We start from the raw sequence: 12,323 nt of genomic DNA on the forward strand, positions 1-12,323 counted from the left end.
TTGAAGTCCCGCAAACAGGCCCAACACAATGCGATGTGAATCAGTATGTGGATGTAATTAGTGTTTGCAAACAACATTGTTCAAATGACCGTGGCCAGGACAAAGGAGATGTCAGTTAAGTCTGAAGTGTTATGTTGTCAAGAGACTCCATTAATGTATTAACACTGACAGACACTTGTAAAATAAAAGTCATTTCTCAGTGTTCTCAGTTTCTTCCTCAGGCCATGACAGGATACAATATTTTTCTGGAATAATTTAATATTCTGATCTTTTCCAAATTATATGCTGTGAGAATTTCAAGACTCTAGTTTTAGTGATCAGGAAATAGCAGAAAGTTAATGTCTTTATCATTTAGGTGCACTTGATTATCAAAAATTCTTTATTATTGGATGAGAGGAGTTCTGTACAAGTATGGACAATGGGGGCACCTTGGGATTTCACAGTTAAAAATGTTCTTGAATTTTTCATTAACAGCACAGAAGCAGCCTTAAACCTTACTAAACACTAAATACTTTGAATACAAAGCTCAAGGTGAGATCTCTGAAGTCATAAAACATTAAACATGCTGCAGGATGCAACCAGCAATTAATCAGCAATTAACCAGCAATGTCAGTGGTCTCTAGTGATGCAAGCCTTCCTGTTGCAGCTTAGCATATACAACAATTAAAACATGTTAGCCTAGCCAACACATCTGACTGCTGTCGGAGGGGTGTGCCACAGCTGAAGGATTGTACTGATTAAAAGTCATTATGGATGACTCCAAGACAAAAAAAAAAGGAGGAGGAGGAGTTTAAGGTCAAATCTCAAGTCAAAGATTGTGCTCCTACTATATGCCCCTTCAAACCCTCAGAATACAAAAATTAGTTGGTGCTAAATGATTGGGTTTTATTTTATTTTTCTCTTTTTTCCCAAAACAAAATTTTACTTATCAGGTCTGCTGGTTTCTCTTGCTCTCCCTGTGTATCTTCCTCAAATACAGAGTGAAGTCTGATCAAAGGCTCTGTTAAAGGCTCTGCCTTAACTACTGACAGGTCCTGTTTGTTGCAGGCTCAGAGTGTATGGAAGACACATTTCTACTATGCTGAACCACCTAGAGACATGATGAGATCACAAAGTGTACAAAATGGAGGGGGTAATGATGGACATGCTTTTGTTTCGATAAAGGATGGCATCAGTTATAGGGGAGAAATGAAAGGAAAAATAAAGTAAAGAGATGAACACTATGGTTCCAGTCTTATGGACTGATATTTTTCACACCTTTTATTAAACATGTTCATTACTCTAACATCTATTCTTAGATAACTGAAAAAAAAACACATCTTCTTGCAATTCTGATACAAATATAGCATCACTGTCAACATCTAGTCCTGTAAAATGATGAATACATCTGCAACATCTGTCACTCTTATTTTCTTTCTTTGAACATGCCTGCCCCGCTAATGGTATATGGTACGTGTCATATATCATACATCAACTTATTTTGCATGATCATAGTAAATATCTAACCCTATGCTGAGTATGTGGATATAAAAACAACATTATCTCTGATTTACTTCACATCCATCATTCCATCAACCACACCTACAGGGGTCTACTCTTTGGAAGGCATGTCAGCACATTATAAAGCATTCCTCACATTTCTAACACAGATATGAAAATTGACATATAACAAGGAGAATTTTTAAACTGTTTTCTTTTTATAATTCAGATTTCTGACATGTACATATATCATTAGATGTACTGAAAATTTAATTGATTTTGCTCAATCAACATTTACATATGACTTGCCTTAACATGTTGCCAGTTGTTAGCAGTGTAAGCCTGCATGTTTCATTTAAGTTAGTATGGTGCAGCAGAGCTTAATTCTCAGCCTTATGAATAAGCCATGCCTCTATCCTTTAGGTATAGCTAAAAGGGCATGGCTATCAAAATGTGTCTAAAATCAGAGCCCATTAATTACATGCAGATGTCTCATGTTACAGTGTTCATTTATGTTTCATCCAAGTTGCAGTTTTATAAGGCTTATTTCTCTTTTTTTTCTGACGTCAAAGCATATCACTCCGTCAACCACAACCAGTCCACAGCCTCTCTTGACCTAGATATCTTCACTTACCTTGATTTCATGCTCATTCACAGTTCCATCCACAGTGTGTTCACTTGAGATGTCTTTTCTTCTCTGACTCAAAGAGGCCTGATGGACTCTATATTCTGTATTCTGCCCGGTAAAATAGCTCCATTCAGCCTCTCTCTGGTGTAAAGATCACTAATGACCCATAGACACCAGTATTCAGGTGCTTCACACAAAAACATATTTTTCCGTGAATAATGGACCCTCTGTTTTTCTGCAGCTTTAAGAAGCAGACTTTGCCTCTAAAGACCCTCACAGCAGAGTGGAACAGATCCTCATTTTCGTCTGTATTTGCAGCTCATCGCCTGTGTTTTTGATATATCTTCCAGTAGTTTGGTGGTGGGCAGTGTTCATGTTTCATCTTTTATAAGGAAAATATGAATGTTGTGAGTGTCAACAAACATTGCATCAACAGCAACACCACTAAAGCATGGTCTTCATCAGCCACACAACAACCTTACACTGTTCTGTGACAGATGTTGGTGAAAATTTTTGTAAGGTTGTCAGTAACATAAATAAGCTGCATTCATTTAATCTAAAACTTAAGCCTCATTCTTATATCAGATGCAATTTAGCTGATACAGATCTGGTAAATTTTGATTTTGAACTGTCAGTGAATAAAAGACTTACTTCCTTTCTGCAATACAAGGCATATGATTGACATTCTTCAGAACCTACCAGTACAATAGTAATATATTCTTACATTCAGTTAGTTTTGTCCTGCATAAAAATCTTGGATTTTATTTACCTATGGCCTCTGGGACATTTTAATCTGTGCCATGAGTCATGACTGTTGCATTTTTGGCCCATGTACTAAAATGAAGCTTTCATCAACTGATGTTGTAGCCACATGGGGACAGTGGAACATTCTAACTACTCACACATTCAGTAGACATAGAGCAACATTAGCATTTATTTGGAGTTGGGTGTGCAGCCATCTAATGAATATAAATACAAATAGTGTATAATTCTCCTTTTAACTCTGTTTTGGTCTCATGAGAAAAATTTCCAGCTCTTTAATGTTCCTTTATATTCACAGGCTAGTCTCTAACTTTGTCTGTTGTGTGCTGTTCTGTACAGTCATCAGAGTTGTGTGTGTGTGTGTGTGTGTGTGTGTGTGTGTGTGTGTGTGTGTGTGTGTTGGTTTGTTTTTTGTTGTTCATGACAGCTGAAGAATCTCCTTTGCAAATAATGAAAATGATTACTGAAGCTTCTGATGCTTGTTACTCTACAGTCAGTTACATTCGTTTTCTGTGCTTTGTGTACTTTTGTTGGTTTGTGAACTTCAGAGGCTCAAGTAAAGATTTTCATTTGTAATATCTTGTGACTGGGCTATTCATTTCAGAGTGTCTTTGCATACACAAAAACACACATACAATTCACATGTCACCAGCACGCACTGGCAGTCCCTGGGGCCTAACAAATACACAGCAGGGGGTTATGTTTGTATGAATAAACTTTTAAATGTATTGATTTTATTCATAAAGACAAATATGCTTTCCCAAAGCAGGATCCTTTGAAAGTTAATGCTAAAAATAAACTGAGAGCAACTGCATATTTCAGGCAAGATTAATTGATGAAAACCTAATGCCTTCTTTTGTTGTCTTTACTTTGTAGCAGATACACAGGAGCAGCTGATAAAACCGTGAAGTCTGTGATGTGTCCATACCAGCCATATCCAGAGGGAACAGGTGTTTATCATTGGCCAGGTTCTTTGCTCTCCAAAGGAGCACAGATGCTGTTTCAGTCCAGCGCTGCTGCTTATGGTAGGAAAGATGCTGCACAATCACAAGAGGCCAGGCTGCTATACAACTGCAGAGGTCAGTCAGTCCCACAGCAGGTCTAGTCCAATCAAATCCTCCCCAGAGGAAATTCACTGCTTTCTTCTCTATTTCCATGAAGAGTGTGTCTGGAGGTTCTACAACAGTGCATTGGTGCCAGAGCATAGAGGCAGCTGGGTTGTTACACAACCAAAGTCCCCCCCCCCCCCCCCCCCCCCCCCCCCCCCCCCCCCCCCCACCCCCCACCCCCCCCCCCCACCCCCACCCCCACCCCACCCCACCCCACCCCCACCCCTGCAGGATAACTGAGGCTGGACCCACTGAGCTTTTCAATTAGATTATCAAAGATTTTGTTCTGAAAGTCATCACTCCCCAGAAAGACACCTAAAACCTCCATCCCCTCTCTGCTCCACTGCAGCCCAGCTGGTGACGTTACCTGCTCTTTTTTACTCCATTCCAATGTGGTTATCATTTCGACTAGATATGAATAACATCATCACACAGCAGTGAAACCGGTCTCTGGTTTTTCAGTAGGCCGTGATCTCCTTTTTTGGGTAACAATGGCAGGATGGCCCTTCTATAGCTCAATGGTAATGTCCCAGAGTCCAACAGCCTTTGAAAACTTCAAACTGTTCTTTTTACTGCAGAATCCAGAACATTTTGTAGAATTTGAAAGAAGCCCATCAATTCTGGGAGACAGACCACAGCTGAGCTGCTGCACCACCACAGACATCTCATCAAAGGAGACGTGAGGCTGACTGCGCTTCACCCAGCTGAGACACTCCGCTGTAGAAGTCTAGCTAGGTTCTTCATCTCTGATGGATCAGTTGCTACAGTCCCATTTTGAAGTTTGAGATGCATCAGCAGTTTATGCTCTTATAGTCTTCTCTCTAATTTAAAGAAAAAGCGAGTCAGGGCACTTTATGTAATTCTGGTTCTAACCAAAGCACCCTTTTCTTTTTCATCCATCCATCCATTATGTACATGGCTCATCCTCAAGGGTCCAGAGTCCAAAAGGCTCAGAGACTGTGCCACCCCCTTTGAAGTAGTTACTTTGTGCAGTGATATATTTCTCCTAGCACTCTTACTACGCTTGGAATGCTCCCTGGAAGTCCGGTTCTGTAAGCATGTCAAGCACCAACTGCAGCTCACACCAGATTTCCTCCACTGTGTCAAAATGGCATCCCTTCAGCTTGAATTTCATTTTTGGGAAGAGTGAGAAGTAGCAGGGAGCCAAATCCAGTGAGTAGGGTGGGTTGGGAGCTATGATTGTGTTGGTGCTGCCAAAAAACATATAAATTAAAATGAGTCATGATGCAGCACACAATTGCCATCACAGCACCACAGTTCAGGTTGTTTGCACCACATTTCCTCCCTCAGACGGTACAGCAGAACTCAGCATTAAAAGAGAGAACCAACTTTCATTATTGCTGATGATCCTTGACATGAAGCTTGGGCTGTGCCAGGTCTGTTGATGGAGATCCTCGCAGACTTCAGCTCGGTGCTTCTTTGGCTCCATAGTGAAACCGCAAATGTGCACCTACTGTAAATGTGGTCACAAAAACATGCAAAACACATAATGACTCACAATAGTTTTGCTTGCACTTGCTGCATATGATTATCGTGCTGCACTCATTTGCAACAAGAAAAGTCTCTGAAGATTCTCTGTGAAAACAAAATAGCTACTCATGCACTAAGTTTAGAACCATGAATTCAAAAAACAGTCCTCTGCCAGTTATTCCTCATCCTACTTCATTGTCTACTGAGCTGTGTGTCTCTTGTGAGAAAAGCACATCTATGTTCTTATTTCTGCTCAGCTCTGCTCGCTTATCTCTATCCCTTCCTCCATTGATGTTTAAAGTGCCTACTCTCAAAACCTCCATGTAGAAAGAGAAAGAAGGCAGAGAGCAGAGAGTGAAACCCTTTCAAGAAAAGAAGACCACCCAATGTGCTTCACCCATTTCTTATTCTGTTATGCATTTGGGCAAGCCTTTCCCTGCTTTCCTTTAGAGTTTATCCTTTAAAGACAAAACCTTTTCTGTTTACTCAGCAGTTTTCTTGTCTTTAGAACAGAATTAATGAATCTGTCTACATCAGGAAAGAAATTAGTTTTTTCCACAAATTGCCTTCCATAAGCTCCATCCTGGAAATAAATGATCTCTAGTATCAAGTATGGCTGCTTATCATCCTGTGACACAGTATCAAAGAACCGCAACAGGGAGTCATCCTCCAACATTTCCTCATCTTCTTTTTCAACATTTGCAATGTTCAGTTCACCTCAGCTGTGTGTCTCTCTAAGATATTTTCATTTTAAAATGGTGTTTCAAAATGACAATGATGCCCATAGATTAGCTTTTTAGCTCCATACCAGATAACCTCCATCCATACTGACACGCCTGAAAATACATATCGTATTACTATTCACATACACTGGGCACGTGCATGCCAGTATAAACAGTAAAGGGCTGATAACGCCGCTTGAGAGTTGTCACAGAGCACTTGAATAATAGCTTGTCTCCTGAGCAGACAATTGTAGCATCGTTTTCTGTCTCTGCCGGTCCTGACAGACACGGTGATCTTAGTTGTGAGACGGCCACAAACACATCATCCACCACCAGGCCTCTCTCACGGCATGCTGCAGAGAGGCCTTAACTCTGATCTCATGTATGATGGATAGGGGCCTTACCAAAGCCTTACCAGGGAAGGACACCATAACTCAGTGAAACAATATCATTAATCACCAACCTTTGCTCACAAAATCCACAGATTACTGAATTAAACTCCTCTTACTCTCCTCAGGGGTCAAAAGTGAAAGACTGAAAATCCATAAACAAACGTCCTAAACTCATTTAGCAGCTCCACACACTCCGCAGTTGCTCACACGGTTTGCAATGGGAGTTTATTTCATGTTATCTAAATGATACACGTGAATAATCCTTCTGTTCTCTGTCATTCAGAAAATGAAATGAAATGAAACAATAATGGAAAAGAGGAGGAAGGGAGAAGAGGAAGTGGGAGGGCACTATGAAATGTGAACCCTCTCACACAAAAATATAATCAGCAATTAATTAAATGTTATCACAATTCATGAAGTAATGGATAATTAACCTGGTCACATGTATTCTCTCATTATTTAAATGCGATTCCCCCTTTATCTGCATTTTGTTTTAGAGACAGAGATTAAGTGATGAGATTATAGAAGCGACAAGATGAGAAAAGAATTTCATCTGTTAATTATCCAGCTATGCTTACCCAATTATCAGACTGTACCTACCAAACAAAATGATTAAAACTGTGTGCACAAAGATGAATTCAGTAAGTAAGGAACTAACCTCTCTAAAAATGCTCTCAGCTGAAGGCAGCTTTACATTTATCAGAGAATACATGTAATAATTTGAGACTGGTGTGAAATGTTTTTCACCTCTCGTGTTTTGCTTCACAGTCAAGAGTTGCCACTTTATAAACTATGATGAGCCACATTTCTACAAAGATTTACGGCATCATCAAAGTGCAAAAAAAAAAAAAAAAGAAGAAATGTTCGGCCTCTGTGGTTTAAGTTTTATTTTTGTAACTGAAAATCAAAAAGCATTGTATTTTCACATTGTTATACTATTATGTTAAGTACAGGGCAAATGTGTGACACAAGGGGTGCAAATGATTGCAATCAGTGGGGAAAATTATGTAACCCTAAATGAAACGTCTTCAAACTCTCCCAGTCCCTTTATGTTAAGTGAAATAGTTTTCATTACGCTGCACACCACAGGTATGAATAATTTTTCTTTTTTTTATGATACTTAGGCACCTGTAATACAAGTTCTGAAAGTTTTAGTTGTCTAATAATGATGCTGTATATAAAATCTAATTTATAATCTTAATTATAATTAAGATGATATAATTATAATGTTAGGGTGTAGGGTTGTTTTGTCCTGTGTTGCTTGATTATTCTGTCCTCCTCTGTCCTCTAACATACTGTCATTGTCCTGCAGGTTGCTCAGTGCACATTTCACCAAACTGGTTAACATAACACTGTGATTAAGGTCTGTAATTCATTGCATATACACATGTAGTAAAGAATTCAGACTAATATGAAATAAACAACTTGCACATGCCCAAGACTTTATATTGTCCTTCTGACATGAAGCCAAGTTGATTGAAATGATTTTACTGATCTTAATAATTGGATACACAAAATCTATATTCTTTGATATGATTGAGGGCCAGATTACAACATAATATGGCGCAACACTTCTTCAAAAATATCTGCATAAGCCCAATGTATCTCTCATGGATGTACACAGCCCTACAATGAAGCAACGAAGTGAAGCTTTCATTTGGCTAACATCACCAGTGCTAGCACCAGCAGCCTTATTTTCCTGCAGGCTGTCCACATATATGCCAGTTTATTCTGATACAGCCTACATATAACATACATACAACAGTTAACCATACTGTTTAATAATGAAAATATATTAAAAATGTGAATAATTAGTTGAACCAACTAGTATTTCTAGTGTTGACTTGTGAGAGTAGCAATGTTTCATCATTAGACAACAAATCTCACACATTCCTACAACAGAGTGGTCCATATAATGACTGAAATTAAACTTTTTATAGCTGACAAGTAAGAGGCCTCTTTCTAAAAAGGAGATATGACTTTGACAACCTTTCAGGGGGCACTGATATGATGAGGAAATCAACACCTCCTTCAGGTGCTTTTGTTTGTCTGATAATTGATGCCAGAGGTAAAATTATCTTGTGAATTTCAGGTCTGAAGCTGTGTTTTTACAGTGCTCACTCTTAACAGTTTTCTTGCATGCAGTCCTCCATAAACATTCCCTTGCTTTTCCCATGACCTTTTGAGATCAGGAGGGATGAATTTAAGTGCACCAAAGATGTGAAAATCTGCGTGTATTAAGCCTACAGTTTCCTATAGCTGCAATCCTGCTGTCTCTTTCACTCAAATCTCAGGAGTTTGAAGTGTTACTTGAATAAAGTCAACAGCAGAAAGACCTTGAGGACCAACTTCATTGCATCCTTTGTGTGTGTGTGTGTGTGGGTGGGTGTGTGTGAACTTTATGAGACATGAAAAATAAATATGGGGGATCACCACAAAGCTGGCAGCCTATGCTATCAAACCCAGCTGCCATGTGAATCATTTTTGAAACAGTCATTTAAAACAATGCTGCCCTGACGATAGCAGCTCCAGATGAGCAAATGCTTATAGTCATTTTTGAAAAGAAAACAACAATACATTCTGATGTTTAGTTTGGAGGATTTGTTGAAAAATCTGTGATATTGAGCTTTGTGCTCAGATCAGTGAGAATTGCTACCGAGGTGTGACGCATTTAATGGTCACATCTCATGGTGGTCTGAATTCTGCCTGTGAAGGCTAAGAAATGTTATTATGAGCAACAGGATATGGCAGCTGTTTTTAAATGGAGAGATGACCCAAAAGAATAGTTATATGAAATAAAAGGTTAACGCAGGGGAGGATGGTGTGCCCAGATAATGGGTTTACAAATAGGTCTTAAGATTTAATTTAAAAGAAAATTATTCACTTTGTCATTTTAAAAGAAAGGGGAAAAAAGAATAATGAATGAAAAAGAACAAGAGTTTTGCTCTTTAGTCTTCAGTTTGGTTACTTCAGTTCTGTCAGTATTGAGTCTGATTGGAAGAAACATTGGTTTAACTGACTTTATCCTATTCACCCTGGCTTCTCCTCCTCCTCTTGCCTGGGGAGGTTCTGTCAGAGCCTGAAGTCTCCTCATAGTTCCTTTTCCACTTCTTGAGGTGACTGACTTGGGTCAGTTCTGGCTTTGCTCCATCTGAGTTGCAGATCAATTCTGAGAAAGAGGATGTTTGTTTGTTCACAAGCACATACCTGGTAAAATATCTCATCAGGCAAAGTAGACACACAAAGTTGGACCTTATATTTAAATACTTACTCATTAGAATTATTATGAGATGAATCTCAAGTTTGTGTGTGCTTGATTCTCTCCTTCTTTTCTTAGCCAAGTTGACATCTAGGCTTCTATGTCAAACAAAAAAATAATTTAAATCTCTTGAGTTTTAAAGCAGTAGATTGACATTTTGGAAAATATGCTTGCAAACACTTACCTTTTGCTGCACTCTGCAACATCAGCATCACTCCTTTTTCTCCCCACTGATGACTGTGCTCAGCTCAGCCCAGGAAGGTGACCCTCATTGGAAACACTGGTGTTGGCCAGGCTGGCAGTGCTGCTGGTGGTTTCCTCAGTCAGGCTCCTTTTCAGGGTCGCCTGAGCCACATCTTTCTCTTTATCAGAGCGTAGACCCTGACGGATGCTCATCAGTTCCACGCACGATTTCACACTGGAAGCAATTGTTATGTCCCAGCTCCAGCTGTGACCTCCAGCATCCCTGGTGTTTTTCCTGTCTGTGGGTGTGTTCCCCAGTCTCCTCCTTTTGTGTCTCCTCCCCTGCGTGTGTGTCGTTGTGTCTTTTCATTGGCAGAGGCAGGGTGCAGTGGTGGAGGAGTCCTGGCACACCTGCAGTCCATCTACTCATCAGCAGCAGTATAAGAACTTTGGCTCAAGTAACTGTGTTTTTCCTGTTCCTTGCAGTACCTGCCATGTGCTCCACACACTGCTGCCTCTGCCTCTGCCTCTGCCTCTGCTTCTGCCTCTGCCTCTGCCTCTGCCTCTGCCTCTGCCTCTGCTGCCCTGGTCTGCAAGAATCAAGCTCCCCACTCTGGTTTCCCTCTCTGGCCCTGGTGATCTCTGCCTTTTCTCCTGGAATCAGTCATCGCTCCCCTGCCAGACTCCTCCAGACCTGCTCAGTTCCCCTCAGCCCATCCTCACCACTACATCAACTGGCAGTCTTAACATTAAAGACTTTGAACTTCTATTAAGAATATTGAAGCATATTTTGTGTCTTCTTCAGTGCAAAATGTGACACATTGAGTCAACTACTTACTGTAAATGGGCAGAGAGATAACACACACAGCACCTAAGCACATGCTTACAGAAGGCTGTGGTCGAATGTGCCGACAAGGTGGCTCATTGTGATAAGTGGATGCTGAAGAATTTGGCTTGATGTAATTCTTAAAGAAGGATCCACCTTCAGCATCTGCATCAGCAAGTCGACAAAGCTTCCCTCCCTTCCCCTTAGAGTTCATGAGACACCTTGTGCAAGATCAGAATACAAAAGAGTAGGAAGATCTGAGCTTGTGTATGTCTTCATGTTCAAGTCATAAAAACATGTGAAAACATGATGTTTTCCCAAAGACATCTCCTACCCTCCTAAAATCACTCAGGCTGTTAATCATGCTGGTTTCAAGTGATCACCAAAGAGAAGAAATGTTGCTATGAGTTAGCTAATCAGAATCAGAATCAGAATAGACTTTATTGCCAAGTAAGTTTGCACATACAAGGAATTTGTCTTGGTATATTGGTGCTAAAGGACAGTTATAGTAAAAGAAAAGAGTGAAGAGCAAGAAGCAAGAACTATATTTAAAAGGAAGATAATTATACATAATTAAAAAGTAAAGTGTAAAGTGTAGAGTGCAAAAATGTTGGAAGGTGACAGTGATTGTCCGGATGTGCGTTAATGTAACGCATAGATGTACGTTAATGTAACATGTAGTGGAGGGTGGGGGGATTACAGTCTGTGACAGTCTGCATGTGTGTGTTTGGGGGGGGCTAGATCTTGTTGAGAAGCCCAGTTGCAGTTCCAAATGCAGCAAATGGAGCATGGAAAAGAATGACTGGATTACTGAAGGAAAGACCCAAAAATGTAGACATATATAAACATAGCTAGATGACAGCCAGGTAATGTTACCATAAATCTCCACAGAGGGGGTTCCAGTACTTTGTAAGGTGCACAAAGAAACTGTTGTGTGTGCAGGCCATCATCCAGAGGATGGTCTGGTAGCTTTCCAATCATGTGAGGATATGCCTCATCTGTGGGTACATCACAGTGTTACATTACACTTAAGGGCAATTTTATGAAGGTTTCACAAGAGAAATGTTAAGTTATCTACAAGTTACTATAAAATACTGATCTGGGATGATAGGGCAAGATGTGTGTATTTTCACAGATATTTACTCAAACATATTTTTGGATGAGGTATCTCTAGCTTGATATGAGACACTATTTGTCTTTTTAAAAAATCTTATCCTTTTTGTCTCAAGAAAATGCCAGAAATCAGTGACCTTGCACTGGAATCTGGCTTATCTCTAACTATTCTCATTCAGTGTGTGGGATTTTAAAAATAATAACACAGAGATTTTGACTAAAATTGACTTTTTTGTTGTATTTTAAGAGTAATACTGACCATATCATATTCATCAGTGCCAGGGAAAAGTATGGTGCCCATAAACATTTTGGCAGCGATGCAGCCCAGAGACCATATATCAATATATCACTCCTCATTG

Source organism: Lates calcarifer, linkage group LG15, assembly GCF_001640805.2.
Source record: "Lates calcarifer isolate ASB-BC8 linkage group LG15, TLL_Latcal_v3, whole genome shotgun sequence".
Classification (NCBI taxonomy): Eukaryota; Metazoa; Chordata; class Actinopteri; family Centropomidae; genus Lates; species Lates calcarifer.